This window comes from Talpa occidentalis, unplaced genomic scaffold, assembly GCF_014898055.3.
Source record: "Talpa occidentalis isolate TD23 unplaced genomic scaffold, MPIMG_talOcc4v2.1 talOcc4.4, whole genome shotgun sequence".
Lineage (NCBI taxonomy): Eukaryota > Metazoa > Chordata > Mammalia > Eulipotyphla > Talpidae > Talpa > Talpa occidentalis.
The window spans coordinates 82,338,320-82,354,028 of NW_023604295.1; the positions used below are offsets into that span (position 1 = coordinate 82,338,320).

Here is a 15,709-nt window from a genome sequence, read left to right on the forward strand (position 1 = left end):
GAACTGAGAGCTAGGCACAGGATCTGGGGCATGGGACACGCTATAGCAGCGGACACTGCACAGGGTGAGAGCCACAATTTTGGATCAGACAGCCCTGGAACTGAGACCTAGAGTGCAGAATTCAGGGCACAGTATCCATACAGCTGCGGGCATAGCACCAGGTGAACACAGGGCACACACAGCACTTAGTTTGAATAAGAGCCCCTGTATTGAGGTGCTCCTCTCCACCCACCCTCCGCTACTCAGAGAACCACTGGGAAAAAGCATATGTCTGCAAGTACAGGTCTCTGGCACCATCTCATGACCAGAACAAAATCACCAACTAGCTGATTCCCTGTTGGAACTGAGAAAATACACAGGGAGGGAACTGTAAGGAACAGTGTCCAGCAACACAGCATCAATACCTGGGTGGAGTTTTGACCTCCCAGTGCTGGTCTCAGTCTGGTAAACAATTTCAAACACCCCTAGAGAGAACTCCAAAGAGATGCCCACCAACACCAGTGGCACAACACCCAATGCATAGAACTAATTAGAAAGTAAACAACAGGGAGAAGAAAAAATATAAATAGCCAAACAAGCCCCCAGGAGGACAAACCACAAAAATAAATGCAGTCACCAGAGCTCAACAATGACATGGAAGAACTTCTCGGCCTATCAGATAGAGAATTAATAATCATCATGATTAAAAAGCAGAAAGAAAGATCCAGGACGTGAAAAGGAAAACCATGATTTGAGTCAAATAATCACTGAACTGAAGAATGAAATTGAGACCTTAAGAAAGGAAAGAAAAGACATGCAGGAGATAAAAACATTACTAGAGGAGATAAAGAACTTTGGCAAAAGCAATGAAAACAGAATCAATGAAGTGGAAGGATGGATCAGTACTATCTAAGATACAGAAATAAAAAGTACCAAAAGAGAAAAGAAGTGCAAATGAAGCAGTATGAGGAGACTCTTAGCCAATTATCAGACTCCATGAAGAGAGGAAATGTAAGAGTTATAGGCATTCCAGAAGGTGAGGAGAGAGACAAAGGAACTGAGAAATTATTCAAGGAGATAATTGAAGAAAACTTTCCAAGCATGAAAATGGAGATGAATATAGACATACAAGAAATGAGAAGAACTCCCAATTACCATAATGAAAAGAAAAGTACAGCAAGACACCTAATAGTAAAGCTTGAAAGAGTCCAAGACAAGGAAAAACTAATGAAACTGGCAAGGGGGACGAAACCGATAACTTATAAGGGAAAACCAATCAGGTTAACTTCTGACTTATCCAAAGAAACATTATGGCAAGAAGAGAATGGAGTAACATATTCAGCAAACTTCAACACAGCAATTGCGAACCAAGAATACTTTACCCTGCAAAGCTCTCCTTCCTCTATGAAGAAAAAATATGGACCTTCTCAAACAAACAGAAACTCCAAAAATTCATTACAAGTAAACCCCCACTCCAAAAAATTAGACAAGAAGTCCTAAAGCCAAAACCAACAGAGGAATGAACAGGAAGATCAGAACAAAGCAAGGAATAAAATCACAAAAAAGACAAAAAAAAATGGCAAACACATGATACCAACATATCAATAGTAACTCTAAATGTAAATGGATTAAACTCATCAATAAAAAGACACAGAGTAGCAGGCTGGATTATAAAACAAAATCCAACCTTCTGCTGTCTCCAGGAAACACAGTTGACCACAAAAGATTAAAAACAGCCTGAAAGTAAAAGTTTGGAAAACAATCCCACAAGCAAATGGACCAAAAAAGAAGGCAGGAACAGCCATACTTACATCAGATGAAATAGACTTCAAATTAAAAAAGTAAAAAGAATCATGGATGGACATTACATTATGATCAAAGGGACAATACATCAGGAAGATATAACACTCATCAACATATACTCACCAAATGAAGGGGCACCAAAATATATTAGACAATTATTATCAGCTCTGAAAACAGCTATTAAAGAAAATACATATATAGTGGGAGACCAACACCCCACTCTCACCAATGGACAGATTAATGAGACAGAAAATAAGCAAAGACACTAGAGCCCTAAATAAAGATACAGAGCTCATGGACTTAACAGGCATCTATAGGACACTGCACCCAAAAAAATTCCAAGTACACATTTTTCTCAAATGTGCATGGATCATTCTCCAGAATCAATCACATACTGGGCCACAAGACAAACATCAATAGTTACATGAATATCAAAATCATTCCAACTATCTTTTCCAATCATAAAGGCATCAAGCTAGAAATAAATCATGAAAAGAAAACAAGGAACCCCACTCCACTTCATAGAGATTGAAATCCACACTACTGGAAGATCACTGGACTAATGAGGAGATCAAAGAAGATATTAAAAAATATTTTGAGTTGAAGGAAAAGTTAATTTCAAAGAAGAAATTAAAAATACTTTGAGTTGAAAGTGGATATCACTTTCCAGAATGTATGGGATGCAGCAAAAGCAGTAATAAGAGGAAAATATATAGCAACATAGGCTCAGATAAACAAACAAGAAAGAACTCAAAGAAGCAACCTAATCTCACATCTCAAGAAGCTAGAAAAAGGACAACAGAAAAAGCCTAAAGCCAGTTGAAGAAAGGAAATAGTAAATATCAAAGCAGAAATAAATGAATTGGAAATTAAAAAAAAAAATTGAAAAGATCAATGAAACCAAAAGTTGGTTCTTTGAAAAAAATAAACAAAATAGACGAACGTCTAGAAAGGTTCACAAAGAAAAAACGGGAGAAAACACATATAAATATGATTATAAATGAATGAGGAGAAATTACAACAGACTCAGTAGAAATCAAAAGAATAATAAGAGATTACTATGAACACTTATATGCAAACAAATTCAACAACCTAGAAGAGATGGACAAATTCCTAGAATGATATAATAATCCAAAGCTGGACAAAGAAGAAATGGAACAACTAAACAGACCAATTACATGTAGCGAAATTGAGGCAGTAATCAAAGCACTCCTCAAAAACAAAAGCCCAGGCCCAAATGGCTCCACAAATGAATTCTACCAAACCTTTTTCAGTGAATTTGTGGCTATCCTACACAAACTCTTTAAAAAAATTGAAAAAGAAGGGATACTACCAAATATGTTCTATGAAGCCAACATTACAGTAATACCAAAATCCAACAAAGAAAGCACACAAAAAAAGAAAATTACAGGCCAATCTCCCTAATGAACACTGATGCAAAAATCCTCCACAAAATCCTTGCAAACAGAATCCAACAATGCATCCGTAAGATAATTTACCACAACCAAGTAGGATTTATTCCAGGGACACATTGATGGCTCAACATATGAAAATCGATAAGAGTAATCCAAAACATCAAGAAAAAGAAAAATAAAAAAAAAAAAAACATGTGATCTTATCAACAGATGCTGAGAAAGCATTCAACAAAGTACAACACCTATTTATGATAAAGGCCCTTGAAATCTCGGGATACAAGGAACATACTTCAACATCATAAAAGCCATCTATGACAAGCCCACAGCCAATATCATTCTCAATGGTGAAAAGCTGAAAGCATTCCCATTAAGATCTGAAACAAGACAAGGATGTCCACTCTCACCACTGCTTTTCAACATAATGCTGGAAGTCCTAGCCAGAGCAATAAAACAAGAGAAAGACATACAATGAATACAAATAGGCAAGGAATAAGTCAAACTATCACTATTTGTGGACAATATGATAACATACATAGAGAACCCCAAAAACTCGACAGAAAAACCAATCAAACTCATCAGTTTAGTAAAGTGACAGGATACAAAATCAACACACAAAAATCAGTAGGCTTCCTATACACAAACAATAAATCTGAAGGAGATGAAATCAAGAAAACCTTTTGTTTTATTGCTGAAATAAAAAAAAATCAAATACATGGGAATAAATTTAACAAAAGAAGTAAAGGACCTATACAAAGAAAACTATAAAACACTGTTAAAAGAAATAGAAGTAGGCACAAAGAAATGGAAAGACATCCCCTGCTCATGGGTCAGAAGAATTAACATTAAAATGGCCATCCTACCAAAAGCAATCTACAGATTCAATGCTATTCCATTTAAAATTTCAATGTAATTCTTTAAACAAATAGAAAAAAATGATGAAATTCATATGGAACTACCAAAAGCCCCAAAGAGCCAAAACGCTCCTGAAAAAAAAAAAAAAAAAAGGAATGGAGGCATCACTCTCCCAGATTTCAAACTATACTACCTCCCAGATTTCAAACTATACTACAAAGCCATAATCATCAGAACTGCATGGTATTAGAAGAAGAACAGACACACGGACCAATGGAACCAAATAGAAAACCCAGAAATAAACCCACAGATTTATGGTTAACTAATCTTTGACAAAGGAGCAAAGAATATGCACTGGAGCAAAGAAAGTTTGTTTAATAAATGGTGCTGGGAAAACTGGGTCACTACATGCAAAAGAATGAAGCTTGACCACTACCTCACACCATGCACAAAAACCTACTCAAAATGGATTAAAAAACTAGACATAAGACCTGAAACCATAAAATATATAGAAGGAAATATAGGTGAAACACTACATGACATGCACCTCAAAGATATCTTTACAGACACATCACCCAAAACAGTGATAGGAAGGCAAAGATATACAGCTGCGACTACATCAAATTAAAGATCTTCTGCACAGCAAAAGAGACAATAACCGAAACAAAGAGAAACCCCATCAACTGGGAGAAAATTTTTGCACACCACACTAATGATAAAGGACTGACCACAAAAATCTACAAAGAACTGATGAGACTCAACAAAAACAAAGAAAATGATCCAGTCAAAAAATGGGTAGAAGAGCTAAAATGAAACTTCTCCAAAGAGGATATGCAAATGCCCAACAGGCATATGAAAAAAAATGTTCAACATCACTTGTAATCAGGGAAATGCAAATCAAAACTACAATGAGAGACCATCTTACACCAGAGGGAATGGCATATATTAAAAAAAAAAAAAACTAGTAAGAACAAATGTTGGCAAGGGTGTGGAGTAAAAGGAACTCTCCTGCACTGCTGGTGGGAGTGCTAACTGGTCCAACCACTATGGAGAGCTGCTGTGTGGAGATTCCTCAATCTACTAAAGATAGAGCTTCCATATGATCCAGCAATTCCACTCCTAGGTATTTACCCAAAGGACACAGAAATCTTAATTCCAAAGGGCACCTGCACCCCTATGTTTATAGCAGCACTGCTTACAATAGCTAAGCTTTGGAAACAACCCAAATGCACAAAAACAGATGACTGGTTCAAGAAGATGTGGGACATATACACAATGGAATATTACTCAGCAATCAAAAAAGATAAACACATGCAATTTGCAGCAACCTGGATGGAGCTGGAAGGGGTCATGCTCAGCGAAATAAGCCAGAAAGAAAAAGAAAAATACCGGATGGTCTCACTCATAGCAGGAATCTAGAAAACCTAAATAAGGGACCAGGGAAAAGAATAACTATAAGAAAGAAAAAATCAAAATCAACAAACAACTATGAACCAGAGACACACTTTGTAGGGGGGTGGGGGAATGGAGGGATGGGGCAAAAATAACAGGGTTGTAATTGTATGGGGAATATAAAAATAAAAAAAATAAATAAAATTTTCATGGAAACATTTTTTAGTTTAGTAATGTTACAGGTTATATAATCAACACACAAAAATCAGGTCACCTTTCTATATATGAACAACGAGGTAGAAGAGAAGTTAAGACTGTGATACCATTTATTATAAAAAAAAATAAACACCTAGGAGTAAGCCTAGCAATACAAAGAAAACTATAAGGCATTGTAATTGAATGAATAGAAGAAGACACAGAGACACAAAGGGAAAAATATCGCCTGCTCATTGATTGTAAGAATTAACTTTATAAAAAAGGCCATCTAGCTCGAAACAATATACAGATTCAATGTGTAGGGTAAGGAAAAATGTCAGGCTTTTCTGCGCTCCCGCCATCAGGATAGATGATGGATCCTTGTCCTGAATGCATGCCTGATGGCGGGCACCTGGAGTAGGGTGTGGGCATAGGTAGATGGGATTCACCTGGGCTGAGACTGGGCTTTTAAGGGCAGCGTCACAGAGATGCCAGCAGAAGCCAAGGAGAAGTGGAAAGAGAAGCTGAGAGAAAAGCAAGAGAAACAGGAGCCAAGAGAAGACCTGGGCCGGAGATTCCAGAGTGAAGACCTGCTGGGATCTGGGAGGCCTGCCAGCCTACCGGCCCCCCAGCACCTCTGCTGCCATGTACCTGCTAAATCCCAATAAAAGCCTGCAAAAAGCCACTGAGGACGCTGACTCCTCCTTTACCTGGTCTGCATGGGATCAAAGAAATCCTGTTCAGTGGTCATTCCTGCCTTTACAATTGGCATAAGTTGACAAAATGATCCATGTAGATGGGTATTGGAGCCCTCTGAAGACCTGGAGGGACTAAGAGTAACAGAGTGTATTTGCCTGTGACGATGCTGGAGGCGCCATGGCGACACAGAAGGTGGACATGATCTGGGAGCTACAGGACGAGACCTCAGCTGGAGGAGGAGATGCCCGAAAAGACCAGCCAACCACCCCTGAAGCAGTAAGAATTGTCAGGGAAGAGGGCCACGATTCAGAGCTCGCCAGTGCTGATGCAGGGAGAGCCCAACGGACTTGGACTAATGGACTTGGACTGACAATTCCGCCAGAAGGCGGAGGACCTTGGCAGGTTATGATTTCTTTTGAGAATCTGGGGGTGGCCAGTGGGCCTTGATGGCCAAAAGCAGCCTGTGTATGCCCAGCACCCAGGCAGAGGAGAAAAACCAACTGAGAAGACAAAAGCTGGTAACTGAAGCTGAGTTTGGGAATCCCTGAGTGGCTGCTAAGCACTAAGTAAACTGAAAAGGCCATTGAGTCTCGTAAAATCACCTGTAAATCACCTGTGGGTGATACCCTGCTCGTTGTCGAGTGAGGACCTGAGGAACCCGTCCTTGGGGGACGGGTGGGAAACATGGCTTGGGGTGGAGCCCAAGCTGAACGTAGAGTTTGAATCCAAGGATCCCCGACCCATGTGCTTGTGCAGTGGGTTGGCCTGAGTGCAGGGTCTGCGTGTCGCATTGGTGGCTATGAAAGCCGAGTGTTAGAGCGACTGCAGACAGAAATCCTGAGAGTTGGGCGATTACCCCCAAAGAGTAGAGAATCCCCAATCCAGGAGTGAGTGCATCCTGGGGATGGATGTGGTGCGTGGTTTGTAGTGAGACTACAGCCAGAGAAGGCCAGGAAGCCTGATGGCTCCTGGTGTGTTACAGTAGATGCCGTGAGTGGTTCCCCTCTCTCGTATGAGCAGTGCCTTTGGCAGAAAATTTGGTGGCTCATCTGCTGGTACCGATAATTTTCTTTTGTCACTAGGTTGGTGCAATGTCTTTAGCATCCCTGCTGCCACGTACCTGCTAAATCCCAATAAAAGCCTGCAAAAAGCCACTGAGGACCCTGACTCCTTTACCCGGTCTGCATGGGATCAAAGAAAACCTGCTCAGTGGTCATTCCTGACTTTACACAATGCAATCCCAATAACAATATCAATGGTATAGAACTGGAACAAACACTACTGAAATTTATATGGAATCACAAAAGACCCTGACAGTAAAACTACTCCTGACCAAAAAATAAAGAGAATGGCGGTATCACAGTTCAAACATCAAATTATATTATAAATTCTTAGTAATTACAACGGCCTGTTAGTGGAGCAAAAACAGACATGCAGAGCAGTGAAGAACTGAGAGACAAAAAATAATCTGACACTTACATGGATGGTTAATATATGCCAGTAGAGCCCAGACCGTATGCTGGAATAAGATAGCTTCTTTAATAAATGGTGTTGATAAAACTGCAGCTGTATATGAGAATGAAATTTAGCTACTATCGCACACCCTCCTTTGCTATTTTTTTAAATATTTATTTATGCATACAAGGGTGAGAGGATTCACCAGAGACAGAGTGGGGAACAGAACAGGCAGAATAACTGAAATACACTGCTGAGGGGAGCAGCCGGCGAGTCAGGAAAGGTCTGCTGTGCCATGTGGATTGCTTCCTGGCCGGGGATCAAACTCATGCTATGGTGGCTGAGACGAGCTTCATAGGTTGCATGTTAACCCCTTGCACCACCAGGGAGGCCCCAAGAGCTGTTTTTTTGATAAGGTATTTGCTTTGTTTTATTGTAGAGTTGCATGGATTATTTGTATATCTTTGATAACAATCTGTAGGGTAAATGAAGATTGCTCAGCCTTTTATGCTGCTAGCCTCTATGACTATCACCTGCAGCCTCGATTGTGTAACTAGAGGAGGCACTTGGGAGTATGGGCACAGGGTACATATGCTTGATTGTGGACACGTGGAGCATGCTGTGGGCTTGTGTGAGTGTGCACACCTGAGCCTGAAGGCTGAGGCTATAAGGGCGGAATCACTCAGAGATAGTGAGGTGGAACACGGACAGAAGAGGGTGCCAGGGAAAGCCCAGTAGAAAGAGCATATAAAGGTTCATAGGGAGCCCACTCGGCTGTCTCCCTGCTGGCTCTTTTCCATTCAGTATTATTAAAAAATCTGTGGGGATGATGCAGAGGGCTCCACAGTTCTCTTTTAAGCAGCCTTAATTGACACTGAACCTATCCACCCTGGGATGGTTGCATGGCACCGTCCTTCATCAGATGTATGGTGTGCAGATATTTTCTCCTATTCAGTAGGGTATTTTCATTTTAGTTATTGTTTCTTTCACTGTACAGAAGCTTCTTAATTTGATATCATCTCAATTGTTTATGTTCTCTTATTTTCCTTGCTGTTGGAGATGAATCCATAAAGACATTGCTGAATCTTATATGAGGAAATGTTTTGCTTGTTTTCTTCTATGTGTTTTATGGTTTCAGATTTTATAACCAAATATTTTATCCATTTTTATTCATTTTTGTGTTTGGTGTATAAATAACCCCTTGTGCCAACAGGGAGGCCCACATGTTTACTGTATTTGCAAATAATTAAAGGCAAGTCAAAGACAAGGAGACAATCAGTTATGTGAAGTTATTGACAGTGAAGAGAGTGTTTGTGTTCTGTCAAGGGAGGGCCTTTTCTCCTCCCGTAGGTGTTTGCTATGTAAGCAACTTTCTCATTGAGAGATCCACATTGAGGATACTTGGAGTGTATGTTTTACTCACTATTGAGTGTCAAACTACACAGTTATAACAATATATAGTATGTTATTGGTAGCCTCTGATTCAAAAACATGTCAAAAACCTCCAGGAAGAAAGCTATTATTCAGCTAGTGAAGATCATGTGATCCAATCCTACTTAAATCAATGCACCTAATTTTTTTCTACCACCACACATTTCACATTTGCAACCCAGTTCCTTAAAATCTCCCATTAGTTCTGGGCCTCCCTGGTGGCATTGGGGTTAAAGTCTCAGTGCTATCAAGTTATATCATCAGCCATTGTGGCATGAGTTGGATGCCCATTCAGGGAGCTAACTCACATGGCACAGCAGACCTCTCCTGTCTTGTCCTCTGCTCCCCTCAGCAGTGTATTTCAGTCAGTTTGCCTGTTCGGTTCCCCACTGTCTCTGGTGAATCCTCTTACTCTCCACACTCTGGTCTACATCCCAGTTCTTATATGCATAAATAAATAAAAAAAAAAACCTTTCAAAAACTCTCATTAGTTCTTTTTTTTTTTAAGATTTATTTATTTATACAAGAATTGGCATACAAGCCAGAGGTGCAGGAAGGTGAGAGAATTCACCGGAGACAGAATGGGAGCAGAACAGGCAGACAACCGAAATACACTGCTGAGGGGAGCAGTGGGCATGACAGGAGAGGTCTGCCACACCATGTGGTTATTTCTCTGGCCAGCTGGGGATTGAACTCGTTATGCAGAGGCTGCGGACTCCCTTCATAGTGCTATGCTCAACCCACTGTGCCACCGGGGAGGCCCAACTCTCATTAGTTATTACGATTTTCAATTGGGAAATAGATAAAGATCTTGTTATCAGGTAGATGAAGGTAGCAAGAGAAGGAAATAATCAGAATTTCAGAAAGGTGTTGATAAAGAGAAACCTTTTATTCCCTTCCTGCCTTTTTTTTATGACACATTTTCACAGTTAAATGTGATTTAAATAACCAGTGTATTGCTCTATCTCATTTAGGAATATGCATATGAAAATCGTGATTATAGAGATGTACAATATTTAGTGTTTGTAATGTTTTGGGCCCTAATCTGTTTATGTACTTAACTCATTTAAACCTTTAGCCAATTCTTGATGAGAAAACTTCTTAAAGAAGGTTAATTTATTCATCCCAAATCACATAATAAAAAGTGACAGAGCTGTAGATATGATAAAATTAATCAGGTATAAATGGCAGAGATTGTGATGTTAACCACTATACTATTCTGTTGTGAACACATGTGAATTCACAATGATTAAAAAACATAAGTAGACAGTTAAAACATTATTCAAATGCTTGCCGATAAATACTTTAATACTAAGTTCATTTCTTATTGGTAAGATCAAAAGAACAAATACAAATCTTCCTCTACTTACAATGGGGTTATATTCCAGTAACTCCACTGTAAGTTTTAAAAATACTGTGGTGCAAGAATATATATATATATATATATATATATATATATATATATATGTATATCTTAAGTCAAATGCTCTGGAATCATTGTGCTCTGTAAAGTAATAGTTGTTTATCCTCGAGACTATTTGCGACTGCTGCCCAAAATCACAGGAGATTATCTAACTGCATTTCACCAGCCAAGAAAAAAAAAAAAATTGGAGAGACGTTTCTATGGAATGCATGTCTTTCAAACCATGATAGCATCAAAAGATTGTAAATTGAACCAAAATCATAAGTTGAACTATCATAAGTTGGGGACATCTGTGCTATATTCTTGTGAGCATTCAACAAGTCATTGAAGCTTTGATTCAAATCCTGTGAAATACAATAGCCTTGATTTGAATCCTGTCAGTTAGGTCCACACTTCTGAGTTTACTGATCACTTTCAAGAAATCTTGCAGCAAACTGGATTTTCATCCTTTAAATGGAAATACTTATTTGTTGTTCACTCCAACAAATTTACTGATTGTATTTTACTGAATAGCACCCTGATTTGGAAGTTCACTAGATCTGGAGAACAGAAACCATAGCATTATAAACAGCATTAGAAATAACTCACTCCCTTCTTTTGTTTCTAGACTTGTATCAATGTGCATCTGGGATTCAGAGAGATTAAATACATAGACCCTGTTCTCTAGTATTGCATAGTATTATATATCTATGTGTGATATTTTCTTCATTTTATTAAACCACAGTAGTAGATTGAATGATAAAACATGAATGTATAAACATTTGGCATATGTAAATAATTTATAAGTAATATGCCAGTCTTATCAATGTAAACATCTATCAGAAAGAATATCTTTGGTTAAGAAATCATATTGAGGGGCTGCCCCGGTGGCACAGCGGTTGAGCACTGGGTTGCAAAATGGCCTGCAGCCTCTGCAGCACCAGTTCGATCCCTGACCACGGGGTGAGGGACCCACATGGTGCGCAGACCTCTCCTGCCGCCCGCTGCTCCCCTCAGCAGTGTACTTCATCATTCTGCTTGCTCTGCTCTCTGCTCTGACTCTAGTGAATTCTCTCACCCTCCCGCACTTCTGACTGTACCCAGTGCTTGTATAAATAAATAAATAAATCTTAAAAAAAAACAAAATAAATCATATTGAATACCCATTCTTCAGTTAATACTGAACAGAAAAAAAAGACAATATTTATATTGAAATTGCATATAATAACCAGTAATTGAGCATGATTATTTGTTATATTTTCTATTTTATTTAGTATTTATAGACGACAAACCTTAACACATACCAGATTACAAACACAATTTGCAGGTAGACCTGTTTTGACACACTTTGTCTTTATTCTTATGGTATTCCTTTCTAAGTCCTAGAAATTGATCTTTTTTCCCCCTGATTAATGAAATTTAACTGTACTCATCATTTTCTTTCAGGAAAAACAAAAACAAAAACAAAAACAAAAAACCAAAAAACCTCTCTTCTCTCCTTTAAAAGTTGTTACCTAAGAATTTTGGTGATAGAAAGTATCCCAACACCTATTACTTGATCCAGATAGTACAGTTATCTTGTTAACTGTCCTGTTATATAGTTTTAGCAATATATAGTATGTTCTTGGTAGCCTCTGAGAGACCAAGTTTCACGTTTATTGTCATCTCTAAAAGAGTGATTTCAATGGTGGGAATTGAAGCCAGGAAACAAGGAAATGATAATATGCTAGGATTTTAAAAAAGTGTAAAATTTGTTGATAACATTCCCAGAGATCCTCCAATATCATCTTTACAAAATAGTGGTATCTTTACATTAATGTAATAAAGATACATCATACTCATTTCAAGTCTAGCCAAAATTAAAAAAAAAAAGGTTTTTTTTTTTATCTTTAGCAGAAAGGGGGGCAGTGGTATTTACAATTACACAAAAATCACATGACTGGCATTTATTATATGCACATTCAAGCATTCATTCTTCCCAAGACCCACAACCCCTCACAATCCACACCCGTCCTCTCTCTCTACCCCTCAGTGGCATTAGTCCCACCAACACTATGGACCTCTTGGTGGTTGACTCTTCACCATACTGAAAAATGTAAGAAAAAGCATTGTGGTAAACAACACAGATTTCAGAGTGTAATCTGTACTCAGGCCCAGATATTATTTTAAATGGTGATTGATGCATCTCAGCATGAACCTGTCCTTACTAAAGCACTTCCACTTATAGTAAGAACTGAGTTGATCCATGTGGACAAATTAGTGAACCATGCAAATCCTTGGGGATGTTATGGTTTGTGGGTCCCCACCTGCAAAACACAACACAGACTGAGAGGGCAGCAACAAAAGGATATTTTTATAAGGGTGGGGGAATTGGGAGAGATATGGAAATTGGGGAAAAATAAATAGTTTCTTAACCCATTACTGGCCACTGTCCAACCCAGTTAGTGTTGGAAGTGTTCAGTAATCCAAATTAAAAGAGAACTTGGAACTGGTGGCACAATGGCAAATGATGGACTAAGACCCAACTCATTGTGGCAAGTGGAGATAGTCACAGGCGGCACTGCTAAGGCACCATCATTGCTGCCTGTGGCAGAAATTTGGAGGCAAACCAGGCAGTACCAGATGCAGCAGCAATAAATGGGAGATTGTGTTTGTGATGCCAGAGGCAGGGACAGTGGCCAAGTGATGCTGCTGAAGGATCAGAAGCCATGAACAGCTCATAGAGATGACCAGACACAGACCAGCAGTGCCCACCAAGCCAGGCAGCAGGAGGTAATATGGCAGATGAGGCACCAGAGCCTCTCTGAGATTCTGGGCACTACCCAATGGTCTGGTGGGTCAGGTACTGCTTTTAAGGCAGTAGTTAAAAGTGGAGATTAGATGTGGTCTTGATGCATGAAGTTAAGAGCTCATTGAAAGTGTGTGCTTAAATTCCTCTGCTTCCCTTGCTTATTCTCATGTCATGTTGCCCGTGGTGCATCAAAACCTGCCCTGCACGGGGTTTGGCAGTCTTCCAGTAGGTGGTGCAGAAGAGGAGAGAAAGCTCTGTTGCAACTCTGAATAAGGGGTCACAGAGTCTCCTCTTATATTAGCATGCTGATTTGAATTCTACAGAGGAAAGTCCTCCCAAAAGCAAGCTTGTTTAGGGGAGGAGGAAAAGCCACAACAGATGTAAATTCAGAAGAATCTGTCTCCGCTATAGGAAAACAAGATAATGAAACCCAACCTGCAACATCTGTGAGATAGAGCAGCCGAAAATGGAACCTGAGAAAGAAGGGGAGGGAAAAATAGTTTTCTGAAGAAACCAAAAAGGATGAGAAAGATCAGTTTAAAGGGAAGAAGGTGAAAACCAACAAAAAACTTCCAGAGCTAGTTTTTCAGCCAGCCAGATAGCCAAGACCAGAAACAAACACCAATGACTTCCCACATTCCAAGATGTATCTGATGCTAACTGGGGCCAATGAAGAATGCTTCTGGAAGAGCAATCAACTGGTGGTTGTTCGATTCTGTGGAGCTAGAGAGAAAAATCTCCCCCATTAAGCAAACGCTGAAAAGATAATTAAATATTATGTTATCAAACAGATTAAATGAAAGGTACTATGGGGGATTTTATTGTGGTTCAGAATTCAACAACAACAACAACAAAAAAAAATCCAGAAACAGAAAAAAATATCAGTTCTGCAGTGGATTGAGAGCAAGTAAAATTGGAGGATATGCTCCCACGGGCTTTTGTGAACCTAAATAAGACTCCTATGATCTTGTAAGTAAATATTTACATCAGTATTTCATTAAATTAGAGTAGACATCAAGCCTCAGCTGTTGAAGAATGTTCTTCATGCTCTTCAGAGAATACTAGAGAGAAGTTACTTAGAACAAATGACTGATAAAGATTATCCTGGGACATTTCAGTTAAGGAAATCTGGTGAGAAAACTTTGCTTTTGATCATATTCAGTTTAAATATGCAATCTTGTATGCCATAGCTACAATAAATTAGTAGAAGACCTGCTCCACCTCTGAAAAAATATGTCCTGGAGAAGCACCCAGGGACACATTTAACAATCATATGCATTTCCTGAAGAATACTTCACAAAAATGCGAAAAGAATGGTGGATGGAACAGATCTCTTGAAAAGGATTCAGTATCACATTCCGGGTCTTTTTTTATTTTTTTTTTAAGATTTATTTATTTTTATACAAGAGCTGGGGTATAGGCCAGAGGGTGGAAGAGTGAGAGGATTCACCAGAGACAAGTGGGGAGCAGAACAGGCCGACGACTGAAATACACTGCTGAGGGGAGCAGCGGGCAGACAAGAGAGGTCTGCCATACCATGTGGGAATCTCCCTGGATGGCTGGGAATCGAACCTGCACTGTAGAGGCTGCGGGCAGCTTCACAGCGCTGCACTCGCGGGGAGGCCCCACATTCCAGGTCTTTTTTTCTGTATCTTCCCAACCCAGAATTCTATTTCCAAAGAAAGAGATAGACCATTCTGAAGATGTGGATGATGAAGAGTACTCATCAAAAGGATATGCTTAGGATGAAAAGCCACCACCCAAAGGAAGGTTACAGAAGAAAACACCAGAAAATTTATGAGGGAAACACATAAAAGGGTCCAACATGCAACTAAAGTCCAGCTGCTGAGAAGAGGAAAAGCATGGCCATGGAAATCACTTCTAAGGCCAATACTCATGCCAAGAAAGCCAGACCCTCCCCTTCGGTCATCAAGAAACATATTGCTGGCTCTTCCAAGAGGCCTGCCACCAGTGCAAAAAATGAAAGTAAAATTGTCTGGCAAGGGCAAGTCCACCATGAATAAATCATTCAAAACAAAAGAAAAATAAATTTTATAGAAGAAAAGGTTATCATGAGGAAATTAAAAAAAATCTTACTTTCTAAGGTCACTGGGCATTTGCTGTAGTTTTGATAGTTACAAAATTATTTCCTCTTCCCTTGTGAACATTGTGGGAGGGAATATACATAAGCAAATTTAGGCATTTGTTAGGTATAGGTAAATTATCGGTGCTATTTCATTCTTTTTTTTTTTTTTTTTTTTTTTTTTTAGTTTTGGAAAATAAAGTTTATTATGA

At 39.2% G+C, this 15,709-nt stretch overlaps 1 pseudogene; it reads left to right on the top strand.

Moving 5' to 3' along the window:
* Positions 1-6,512: 6,512 nt before the first annotated feature.
* On the top strand, positions 6,513-15,463 carry LOC119258171 (heterochromatin protein 1-binding protein 3-like; annotated as a pseudogene).
* The last annotated feature ends 246 nt before the right edge of the window (positions 15,464-15,709 follow it).